We start from the raw sequence: 13,365 nt of genomic DNA on the forward strand, positions 1-13,365 counted from the left end.
AGTCTTTCATTACAGTATCACTTTGAAAATAGTGGTTACAAAGTTTGAAGACCCAGAATTTAATCCTATCCCTGCTTTTTTTTTTTTTTTTTTTTGTTGCTATTTAAGGCTGCACCTGCAGCATATGGAGGTTCCCAGGCTAGGGGTTGAATCAGAGCTGCAGCTGCCAGCATACACCACAGGCACAGCGTTGCAGGATCCGAGCTGTGTCTAAGATCCACACCACAGCTCATAGCAGTGCTGGATCCTTAGTCCACTGAGCGAGGCCAGGGATCGAACCGTCAACCTCATGGTTCCTAGTCGGATTTGTTTCTGCTGCGCCACCACGGGAACTTCTCTATCCCTGCTCTTTACTAGTTGTGTGACTTTGGGAAAGTTGTTCAATTTCTTTGAGCCGTGGTTTCTTCCTCATCTGTAAAACATTGATCTCACAGAGCTGTTTAAAAATAGAATGAAATAAAATATACAAAAACTCCTAGCTGTTCTTCATACAAGGGATACACACTACAATATTTATAGTTTTGTTTTGTTTCACTCAGGGAGCCTTTCTTGTAGACTGGATTGAATTCTATCCAAAATAATACCAGTGAACCCTTAGAGATGTGAAGCCAAGAACCAGTGCATGGCATCTCTGAGCTTCAATAATTCTTTTTCAGTTTTGTACCATATTTTCACTTCTGTTTTATACAGGGCCTTCAGAACAAACTTCCCTCATCCAGGGCTCATTGTTTTTGTTGTTATTGTAGAAGTCAAGAATCCTAAAATATGTGCTTTCTAAAGCATCCTTGAGAGGTTTTTGTTTCTCAATGAGGAATGCTTGAAAACCATTCCTCGAAGGGATTGTCAAGTAGGCTGTAGGTTCTAGACTTTATCTACTCATGCAAAGCTCTATTGAGCTCATTTGTTTTGCTGTTAAATCCACTATCTTGTTTCTTATTTATTTATTTATTTATTTATTTATTTATTTTGCTATTTCTTGGGCGGCTCCCGTGGCATATGGAGTTTCCCAGGCTAGGGGTCCAATTGGAGCCGGAGCCGCCAGCCTACACCAGAACTACAGCAACGCGGGATCCGAGCCACGTCTGCAACCTACACCACAGCTCATGGCAACACTGGATCCTTAACCCACTGAGCAAGGGCAGGGACTGAACCCACAACCTCATGGTTCCTAGTTGGATTCGTTAACCACTGTGCCACGATGGGAACTCCCTTGTTTCTTCTTTAATGCACTCAGCATTTGGATACTTTTTTTTTTTTTTTTTTGGCTTTTCTTTAACCGTTCACATCAGTCTAATTCCTCAGCTGGATCCCAAGTTCGGAGTTTGATTTATTCCATGCCCCCTACCCTTCAAACCTGAATACTGGTTTCCATTTTCACTCTGGAATTTGATTTTTTTCTATACTATTTAATCTGAGCTAAAAGGTGGCTTATGTATGAATAGATAAGTGTTACCAGGTCCTGCTCTTGGGCATTTCTCTGATAACAAAGGAAAGGTAGTTGTTCATCTTCCCAGATTCCAGAACCCAAGTGATACCTTCATTAGCTGGTGGCCCTGAGTCACACTAAAGCTGCTTGCAGGTCCAGGTTTGGCTCAGAGAAGGTTTGGGGAGACAGTTAACACTCAGCAGCATCCCTGTTTTCAGCAAGTTTCAGATGGTTCTTTCAGTACTGTTGGTCCTGTTGCCATAGAGGGGGACTTCCTCCAGAAGTGAGGCCATTGCCAAACTTTTACCACTGGGACCTGCATCTCAGTTCTTACGGGATGTCAGTATTATCAGCATTCGAATTTGGGGACAGCTGAGTCTGGAGCATACTTTGTGCAACATTATTGTAAAATAAACTATCCATTCCTAAAGATATATTTGAATTTAAATAAACTAGTATTATTTTTTAAATAATCATGAAGTGCCTTGGTGCATTCATTCAATTGTTATTTCTTGAGAGCCTACCAAATGCATACTATTGGCTTTTTAGTGGTGCAGTTTTAAAATTTAAATGTTTATCAGCTTTATTGAGCTATAATTCACATACGTAATTCACCTATTTAAAGTATACAGTTCAGTGGTTTGTACTATATACAGAGTTGTACAATCATTAACACAACCAATTTTAGCACATTTTTATCACTCTTTCCCAAATAAATCATGTACTATTTAGTTATCACCTCCCTTCCAACCTCTGGCAACCATTGAGCTACTCTCTGTCTCTATAGATCTTCCTATTTTGGAAAAGTTCACATAAGTGGAATCATATAATATGTGGTCCTTTGTGATTGTCTGCTTTCATTAAGCATAATGACTTAGGGTACATCCATGTTGTACTATATATCAATACTTTGTTCTTTTTTTTTTTCTTTCTTTTTTTTATTTTATTTTCCCACTGTACAGCAAGGGGGTCAGGTTATCCTTACATGTATACATTGCAATTACAGTTTTTCCCCCACCCTTTCTTCTGTTGCAACATGAGTATCTAGACATAGTTCTCAATGCTATTCAGCGGGATCTCCTTGTAAATCTATTCTAGGTTGTGTCTGATAAGTCCAAGCTCCTGATCCCTCCCACTCCTTTGTTCTTTTTTATTGCTGAATAATATTTCACTGTGCAGCTAAACTACATTTTGTTTATCCATTTATCAGTTGATAGACATTTGATATATTTCTACTTTTTAGCTACTATGAATAATGCTGCTGTGAATATTCGTGGAAGCTTTTATGTAGACATAGGTTTTCAGTTCTCTTGGGTAGGAGTGGAATTATTAAGTCAAGTGGTAACTCTGTGTTTAACCTTTGAAGTATCTACCATAAAGCCTCCAAAAGCAATTGCACCATTTTACATTCCTACTGGCAATGTATACAGGTTCAAATTTCTGCATACTTTTGTTGTTGTTGTCCTTTTAGGGCTGCTCCCACAGCATATGGAGGTTCCCAGGCTAGAGGTCAAATTGGAGCTGTAGCTGCCAGCCTACATCACAGCCACAGTAACACAGTACCTGAGCGGCATCTGCGACCTACACCACAGCTCATGGCAATCCTGGATCCTTAACCCATTGAGCAAGGTCAGGAATCGAACCCATGTCCTCATGGATACTAGTCATGTTCATTAACCACTGAGCCATGAAAGGAACTCCTGAATACTTTCACTAACCCTTGTTATTGTGTCTTTTTCAATTATAGAATAGTGTAATTAAAAATAACCTACTATGCGGAGTTCCTGTTGGGGCTCAGTGGTTAACAAATCCAACTAGGAACCATGAGGTTGCGGGTTCGGTCCCTGCCCTTGCTCAGTGGGTTAAGGATCCGGCGTTGCCGTGAGCTGTGGTGTAGGCTGCAGATGCAGCTCAGATCCAGCATTGCTGTGGCCCTGGTGTAGGCTGGTGGCTACAGCTCCGATTCAACCCCTAGTCTGGGAACCTCCATATGCCACGGCAGCGGCCCAAGAAATGGCAAAAAGACAAAAAAAAAAAAAAAAATAACCTACTATATTATGGATTATTTCAAAATTAAGATATAAGAAGACTTAACTTCTTTAAGGAGAAACAGAAGTATGCTTCTGCTAGCTATGGGAAGCAGATTGCTATGGTTTCTCCCGTGTTCTATCATGTTGGTGTCAGACATACATAAGTTTGAAGGCTGACTTTGTCATTGCCTGGATCTGTGACTCTTTGAACCATAACATGATGAAGGGTGGAGAGGGGGCATGCGGGTAATAATGACCATATAAGGTTATAGAGAAGGTTTGAAGAGAAAAACTTACAAAGCCCCCTTGTACATTGGCTAGTGCCCATTTGATGCTCAAGAAATATCAGTTACTTCCCCATTATCAGAATCCTTAACTTGACTACATCAGTTTGAAGGAAGGGTCCAAATGTCTTAAAGTCAGATAGTTGTGGGTTTGACTCTTGGCTCTGCTATCTCCTGGCTGGGTGATCTGAGGCAGGTTAATGCAACCTCCCTGTGCCTTTCTCTTTTGTTGGTGGAAATGGGAATAAAAATTGTGGCTATACTTCTATTGGGAGAATTTGATCAAATAATACATGTAAATAGTCATGGCACATAATAAACAGTAATAAATGGCTAACTAAAATATGTTATGTTAAAAGAGCATCCTTGGGAAAGAAACATTTTGGCATTTAATGTACCATGAATGATAAGAAAAGCAGGAGGGAAAAAAACATACCACAACATACAACTTTGCCAGGGGTCATATGATGATATGGGAAGGCTCTTTCACTTTCTGAGTTATTTATGAATTGATTCAAACTCACATTTCTCTGCCTCCCGCAATCCAACCCCCAGCACACACATACTTTGCTTCGGAAAGAAAAAGTTTTTTCTTTTTTTTTTTTTTTTTTAAGGCATCCCTGTCTCCTTTTTGTCCTTGATTTGAGGTCAAAATCAGGAAACAGACCGTGGGAAAAAATAAAGCTGTTTCGCATGTATCTCTAGAGATAAAAAAGAAAATGCTTCTCTCTCCAAAATGACATTAAAATCCTATTCTGGTGAAAAGCCATCCCTGTCCTCCATCCTCTCCACTGCTGTGGAAATGCTCAGCAAAATCTATCCTGCCTGTGAGATCCTGGGAGGGTCATTCAAGGAGCAAGGAGAAAACCCAAAGTACTCAACCTCTGACATGAATTCCCAAGGACCTCATCGGCCTCAGTGTGGCCTGTTGGGTCTCATGGAATTTACTATGGCTGCCTCTGCGTGTCTGATGTTTTTGTGACCTTGGGTGCCAAGAGAAAAGTTGATGTGTGCCTTCCATTAAAGAGGACCCAAAAGAGACTCTGATTTAGAAATAGCAATTGAATCAGGCATGGTTCAACAATTGCAACTCATCCTTCTCTAGTCCCACGAGGATATGTCACTGGTTATTTTCTGGCAAAATCTAGTCCTGTGAATGAATGCTGATGGTTTATTCAAATATGAGTGGGAAAATATGAGTGGGGAAAATAGCCAACAGCTGCTGTGAAAATAGGGGAGCAGTTGGATTGAATTGCTGGCTAATTGAGGAGGTTCCCACTTTATGCTTTGTAAAGACATGGGAGAGATGAGGGAAGGTTAGGCAGCTCCCTAAGGCATTAAGGGGGACCCAGTCTTTCCTCAAAGCAGAATTTATTGTGCACATATCAAGATTTTCCATGGTGCTTGGTGCTCTCTCGCTCTCTACCCCTCCCCCACAGCTGTCAGTATCTCAGGGAACATTATTGGTACCTGTTTTATCTCTTACCATTGTCCTCCCCATCTCCTCCTTGTAGCCCTGATTATGAGACTCTCCCAGCTCTGGGAGAAGGAATACTACAATCCTGGTGCTGTGAAGGAAAAACAGCTCAAGAAATGGTACCAACACTGAGTGAGGATGTATTGCCACTGGTGGGAGGGAGGGGCCATCCATCTAGAACTATGACCTGTATTTTGGAAATTAGCTTGGAAATGAGAAACCCTGACACTTTGGGAGCAAAAGTTAACTGATTTTCTCCTTATGACTCATCCAACTCCTGTATTTCTATTTAATAAGATCAAAAATCATTAAATTCTATGAGTGCCGAAGTCATTTGCAAGTAAAAGTTCAGCTGATATTTAAAAAAAAAAAAATCTGATGTAAATAAATGCATACCAGTTAGCTGATGTGGAAAACCAAATCCAATTTGATTATGTCAGGCTGACTCTGAGCTTATTAATACCTCTTCCAGTTATGCAGACTGCGTGGAAACATTTTGATGTTGTTCTCAACCTGGAAGAAAGAACCATTTGAAATTAGTTCAGAGAAAAGCACACTTTGAAGACTGATTCTGAAGTCACTTTGCTTTTAATGTTGTTATTTTAAGATGCAGGAGGGTGCCTGTGCTTTTTAATTTCTGTATTTAGAAATAATAAGTGAATCGGCAGTCTCTAAATCACATTTTAGTCTGGCATGTGGTGCTTTAATATATACCGCAGTGTGGCCAACTCCTGGTCGGCAGATATAGAGAAATTTACCAGCGCCTCCTCTCTGGCAGCCTCATGTGAGGGCAACTGAGCAATGTCAGTTGGAAGATCTGGGACCCTGGGGTGGGGGCTCGCTCTTCAGAGTTAACTGGTCAACCTTTACCTTCAAGCATCAACTTTAATTACGTTCCAGTCAATGAACCATCGGAGTGACAATCATAGTAACACTCTTTGTCCTATAATATGCCGTTTCCTTGGGTATGGTTTCCGCATCTAGAAGCAGAATCTTCATTTGGACTGATTATTATCCCACCTGTGGAATTTAGTTAAATCTGGATGTTAGCACCTATTGGTAGTCTGCCTATGTTGAGTAACAGCAATGTTGTCATTACATGTTTCAATCTGGGCTTCAAAATCCTTTTGCTCTTGCAGTTGCGATGTTTAAAAAAAATTCCCCGTAATAAACATACCTTCCTCTTCCACCTTGTACAATATGGTGGAGGTAGTAGAAGTTTGATTCATTCATGGGTGCATCCACTTACTGAATATTTTCCAAACATTTACTACCTGCTAGTAAATGCTGGGCATTAAGGATACAGCAGCACCCAGGGCAGTCTAGCAGGGAAGGCAGACTGACGTTAAACTTGTAATGACTGCAGAGTTTATTGAACAGTACTTTAGAGAAATCACTTATTTGGAAGTGCATAGCAGAAGGAACGAATTTAAACAAGGACTCTGGAAAGCTCTCCATGGGAGGTGGTATTTAAGCTGCGCCCTGAAGAATGCTTTTCTTCCTTATTTATACTATTGTTTAGCTTTCCAGATAAAGATATTTCCTATGGGCCATAAAATTCTCAATGGGATGTTACTGTTGCTGTGATTATGATTCTCACCTCTAGTGCCCATTCTTCAACGCTGTACTTGTGGTAAATAAAGACAATTGGAGAGTTCCCATTGTGGCTCACCAGGTTAAGAACCCAATATATGGAGTTCCCATCGTGGCGCAGCAGAAACAAATCCGACTAGGAACCTTGAGGTTTTGGGTTTGATACCTGGCCTCGCTCAGCGGCTTGGGGATCTGGCGTTGCTGTGAGCTGTGGTATTATAGGTCGCAGATGCGGCTTGGATCCTGTGTTGCTGTGGCTGTGGTGTAGGCCGGCAATTGTAGCTCCAATTTGACCCCTAGCCTGGGAACTTCCATATGCTGCGGGTGCGGCCCTAAAAAAGCAAAAAATAAATAAATTTTTTTAAAAGATAGAATTAAAAAAAAAAAAAAAAGAACCCAACATAGTATCCATGAGGATATGGGTTCCATCCCTGGCCCTGCTCAGTGGGTTAAGGATCTGATGTTGCTGCAAGCTGTTGCTTAGGTTGAGGATTTGGTTTGGATCCAGTGTTGCCATGGCTATGGTGCAGGCCAGCAGCTGCAGTTCCAATTTGACCCCTAGCCTGGGAACTTCCATGTTCCTCAGGTGCAGCTGTAAAAAGAAAAGGAAAAAAAAAAGAAAAAAGATAATTGAGCCTCTTGGTAGGATACTAGAAGACCGTGGATTTAAAAGGTTTTTTTGTTTGTTTGTTGTTTTTCCTAATGGCTTCTTTTTCTGTGATTTTGTTGATTTGTCTTCCAAGGACCAAACATATATTCCGTGCTTTAAAATGACATGTAGGCTGATTTGGCAACAGAGGGAGATGCTGTTTCTAGTTAGTTGGGAAGTTCTGCCTTGCCTGCTTCTGATTCAGTGGAGTTTTGATATAATGAATTACCTTCTCCTGACATAAGTTAATCACTTCAGGACTATCTTCTAAAATGTTAGTACAATCCTGCTAGGATGTGTGATAAGAATCTAACATTCTGGAATGGCATCCCAGTTACTTCCTAATGAAATACTAATGTCTGTGTGTAGTCAGGAGGGCAACCGTCACCAGGAAACATAAATATTAAAGGAAAAAGCTGCACACTATCACAGGAACTGAGGGAGGAAACTATCCCTGTTGTCTGGGTGAAGTATGTCTGAATCCAAAATATCACAGAACTGGGCCTGGTGTTGAGTGAACAGGCATCAGTGGCCATTTTGGCCAAAGACACGGGGAAATGGAATGTGTGTGAGAGCTTGGACACTGTTCCAAGCTGGATAGTTGGAATCTGGGTGAGGACTAGCCTAGAAGTCTTTAGTCTCCAAGTAGCCTTCTCATCACCTAATGTGAGTTTTGCTGGATGGACGTTTTAAAACTGCACCTAAGAAGCCATTTGACCTTGATTTTCCCCAGATAATTATTCTCCATTGTTGGGTTCCAAGAGTGCTGCTTGGTTTTAAAAAATAAAAGTAAGGCTAGATGAGAATTGATCCCAAGGGTAGGGCAGCTGGGTATGGCTGTGTAGTTAGTGCACTGCACAAATGCGTGAGCCTAATAGGGAAGCAGAAGCTGAAGTCCAGACCAGCCAAGAGGAAGGATGCTTTTCTGTCATTTGTCCACCCCGAGGGGGCGCTATTTATACTTTATATAAGGGGCATTGATGGACTAGCTGGTGACCTGCTCAACCACTTTTGAACTCATGATCGCAGCTAACTCTATGACTTAAACAAAGAAAAATGGAGTAATTCTAGCTATTTTTTTTTTTCATGGAGAGAAATGCCTGTCCAATCCAGATCTTCTGCTTTAAAAGCTGCATGCCTTCTTCTACAAAATCTGATTCAGATGTTGCACAGCGATATTTTCACCTCGAAGCTTTCCAGATAAATGGTTGGGATTTCCTGTGGGAGATAGCATCTGAGTTAATCTGCAGGGTGTCTCTCTTCCAAGCCTGTCCTGTCGCCAGGTTCACATGCCTGGGGTGGCCAAGTGACTGTACATGCGACATTGTACCAGATTTCAGGGCCATGTGCTGTTTTCCCCTGGAATTCACCCTAAGTCAGTATTTGACTAGGTCAGATGCTGCCAAATCACTGCTGGTCATGTCCAGTTCTTCCTTCCCCGCCTGGCTGCAACATGTCCTATCGTCTCCAAGCTCACATCTGGCAGCTCTGCGTGTACTTAGCAACTCTCAGATTTCCCTGCATTGATTTACACAAGGACTTAAAAAAAAAAAAAAAACCCACCCTAACATTCATTTATCAAGCATTTATCAGATACCTACTCTACATAAGGCTGTGTGCCAGTTTGCAGGACCATACAAAACATATGCGATATTGTTCAAATATGTCACAGGAGAAGCAATGTATGGCTAGCAGTGGTTTCATATAGTTCAACCTAAAATTATAAGCCTGGAGTCAGAAGACCTAGGCTGAAACCTTGGCTCCTCCATTTACTGGATGTGTTACCTTGAACAAGTTTTTTGACTTTCTTTTCAGTAAAAGGAGGGGGTGACCTAGATGATCCTAAGGTTCTTTCAGGACCTTAAGATCCCAAATTGACCAGCCAGGAAGGAGTATTTTATTGCCAAATAAGCCAGTTCCATAGGAGATAGGGAGAAGATAAATGGTAACAAATTTATGTGTTTAGCAATGATTTCAGAGAACATGGCACTGTAAGAATAAAATTAATCTTAATTCTGCCTAATTTAAAAATAAGTATATAGCATTGCACCACAAACCTCTAGGCTTTATACAGCAGTCTTTTGCAAAATCTGGAAAGTTGGACAAGTTAGAGCATAGCACCATTTTCACTAAAATCTTCAATATAAGAATAATTCTGGAGTTCCCGTTGCGGCATAGCGGAAACAAATCAAGACTAGTATACAATAGGATGTGAGTCTGATCCCTGGCCTCGCTCAGTGGGTTGGGGATCCAGCATTGCCGTGCGCTGTGGTGTAGGTCGAAGATGTGGCCCGGATCCTGCATTGCTGTGGCTGTGGCGTAGGGTGGCAGCTGTAGCTCTGATGAGGCCCCTAGCCTGGGAATTTCCATATGCTACTGGTGCAGCCTTAAAAAGCAAAAAAAAAAAAAAAAAAAAAAAAAAAAAAGGAGAAGAATTCTACTTATATAGTGAGTTAAAATTTTTTCACAGCACTTCTCAGATACATTTTCTCTTTCTTTTGTGACATAAAACAATGTTTTTATTTCTTTTTTAATATAATGATTTTGATTTTTTCCATTTTCTCTTTCTTTTTTGACATAAAACAATGTTTTTCTTTTTTTAATATAATGATTTTTATTTTTTTCCATTATTGCTGGTTTACAGTGTTGTGTCAGCATGGTGACCCAGTTACACATACATGTATACATTCTTTTTCTCACATTATCATGCTACATCATAAGTGACCAGACATAGTTCCCAGTGCTACACAGCAGGATCTCATTGCTAATCCATTCCAAAGGCATAGTCTGCATCTATTTCAGATACATTTTCTGATCTGATGTTCACAAGAACCTGGTAAGCCAGGCTGTATTATTTTTCATCCACTTTTAGGAAACTGAGGCTTAGAGAGCTCGAGTGACTTACTCAAGACCACCAGCTAATAAGCCAAGCCAGAACGCTAGCCTCGTTCTTTAGTTGTGATTCCTGTATCATTTCCAAACTGACTTTCCACAAACAGCAAACCGAAGGGGGCAAATCTGGGGAGAAAAAGAAATGCTACAGAGATAACTGGAAGCAGATGGGAGGGGTTTTGTTTGGGGTTCGTAAAGCAGTTCTTCAACAACCTTCTTCATTGGAACAAAGTTAGGTAGGCAAAACCCCACCCTGGTCATGGAGACATACAACTATGGACACTCAAAGGGGAAAAAAAAGCAGTAGGCTGGAAGTGCAGTACCCCCATCCCATAATTATCTTCTAAGGGAGAAGGGCATCTCTTTCCCTTCTTTGTGCTTGTGGCCATTGTGTCATCCTGGAAATTCCAACTCCTACAGCTGCTGTGGCTACAGAGGTATCATGGATTCCTCCACTGCTGCTTCAAGAATTTCCGTAAGAGATTGTGCTAAAAGCAATTAGTGTCAGATGCTCCAGAGGAGATGTTCTAGTGGTTCCGCTGCTGACAAGGCACTCAGAGGAGGCTTTCAGAACGCAGCAGCAATGTGATGTTTTATTAGGCCCCTGGGTTATGACCTTCTAAGATGCCAGTCTGATGGTAGTGTGTGCAAGGAACCTCAGATCTAAAAGGGATCTTCCTTAAGATTGACATGTAGTATTGTCAGTCACTTGGATACATGAAGCAAGTGACCCAGAGCAAAAAGGCTACTTCAGTGTCGTCCACATGTGGCTACATGTTAGAATCCCTTGGGGAGCTTTTATAATCCCAGTACCCAAGTCACAGCCCATGCAAATTCGATCACAATGTCTAGAGTGGGAACCAGTTGCCACTATTTTTTTTTTTAAAGACCTCTGGCTGATTTCAATGTGCAGTAAATTTTGCAAATTATGGGCTATTTGTCCACAGGAAATCACCACAGTGCAGCTCCAATGTTTTTTGCTAAAACAGACCCTTGCCTAAAAATGAAGGATGGGTAGACATACTATCTGTCACAATTACCTTTCAAGGTGAATACATTAGCCTCAGCTCACCAGTGGAAAATTTGAGTGTGTTTCCACTTGGCCTTTTTAAAGGTGGAAGGAGACCTTCCAATGGCCCTCACAGCAGCTATTGAACATGTCATGACATTCATTCAATAAGTGTCTATGGAGGGCCTGCTGTGTACCAGGCATTGTCCTAAGCTATGTCAGTCAGTAATAGGTGAATGAGGAACATAAGGGTTTGCCCTCCCAGAGCTTCTCAGCTAATGAAAGACCCAAAGACATAATTCAGTGGTTCTGACAATTTAGGGTTAAGGCCATAAAGGGAATTTATTTTATTCCTTTGCATTGGGCCTTGTTTCTTCAAGGGGATTTATGGCAGCAAACACACACATAATGAAGTTGTTAGAACATAAATAAGAAACAGAAATCAAGACTAGGGAAAATATAAATAAGGGTAGAGAATCAAGAACAGAAAAATAATTCATAATTATGCAAGTCATAAGGATCCACTTGGGCTGAACCTCAGATTTGACATTAAGTGTCCTGGCAGCCATATTGACAAGGGAGCTATGGTTAGTTATAAAGTTCATAGTGTCAGAAAGACAAAAAACAAAACAAACAAACAAAAAAGCCAGTTCCTCAGGGAAGGAAAAGTTTTCCTAACACTTGGCTCCTGAGATGTCTCATGTGGAGGTTTGTAGAGTCTCCTACAGTGACTGCAAAAAATAGATTTTATAATAGTCCCTTGCAGACCTTCCTTGCAGTAAAAGTGAGGATATAAAACTAAAATGCAATTTAATAAATCCTTTTCTGCCATGATTAGGTGATCAGAAGTAAGTTGATTTGGGCCAAATATATGTCCAGATAAATATATGGCTGGAAGCTGGAGTATGTGGGGGACACCCTTGTAAGAGGCTTCATAATTTCTCTCTATTAGGATTTTCATAGGTCTATGGTTATATTTTCTGGCATAGAGTTGAAGGATAAGGATTCCATGTTGTGGATAATGGAATGGTTTATACCAGGGGTCAGCAAACATTTTCTCTAAAAGGGCCAGGGAGTGAATACTTTAGCCCTTGTGGGCTTGCCTCTCATAATAGTTCAGCTCTGCAGTTGGAGCACAAAAGCAGCCATAGACAACACATAAGTGAACAGGCATGGCTGTGTTCCAATAAAACCTGATTTATAAAAACAGGTGGCAGGTCAAATGTGGCTGACAAACTGTGTTGCCAACCCCTGGTTTAACCTAAAAAAAAATTTTTAAAGCAAAGTATATTATTAGTATTCTTTTGTTGGAATTATGGAACATTTAGAAACTTGGAAAATTTTGGTTAGTGGTGGCTTTGGCCACACAATTTAGTTGATAGTAAGTGATGATACATAATGAGGAGAACATGGCTTGTGTCCAGGTTACAAATTCATTAAGGTCATTGGAAGAACATGCAAACCCCAAAGCAATCTAGCAGAACTATTCATACTTCCAAGTGACACTCAATAGACGTGGAACTGGGGTTGCTGCCGCACAGAACCAGGCTGGATCTAAATATTTTTTGTTCTATGTGGAGAAGGAGAATTGTTATATTCCTCACTGAGAGGTCTCACAAAGCAACATGGATTCTCTATTAAGATCTCATGGTTCCTTTGGAAAGAGAGAAGACATCGGGTTATTTCCAGCAGGCTGATGTGTGCTATTCACTCCTTTATCATCTTTTCGAGCGCAAAATCTGTTCTAGGCTACCCAATGAAGATTGGAGCCAACCTTCCATGAGTACAGCCAAAGCTATGGCTACCCTTAGGGAAAAAAATAAAATGATTTCATTGTACAAAGGGCTTAGCTATGAGCAGATAATACACGTTAACAGTTTATCATGGCCTGAATTCTTAAAAACTTCCCCTGGCCATAAACTAATCTGGACGGTTAAATGTGTAATGGAGTTATCATAAAGGGTTAAGGCTGGGAGGTCATCAGAAGAGGAAGCTTCGAGTGACT

The 13,365-nt window shown here is 40.9% G+C and overlaps 1 protein-coding gene across 1 annotated transcript in view; it reads left to right on the top strand.

Annotated features, from left to right (window-relative positions):
- PGM5 (phosphoglucomutase 5) overlaps positions 1–13,365 on the top strand; it is a 203,249-nt gene that overhangs the window by 149,474 nt on the left and 40,410 nt on the right. The window lies entirely within an intron of this gene.

Source organism: Sus scrofa, chromosome 1 (assembly GCF_000003025.6).
Source record: "Sus scrofa isolate TJ Tabasco breed Duroc chromosome 1, Sscrofa11.1, whole genome shotgun sequence".
NCBI classification, from domain to species: domain Eukaryota; kingdom Metazoa; phylum Chordata; class Mammalia; order Artiodactyla; family Suidae; genus Sus; species Sus scrofa.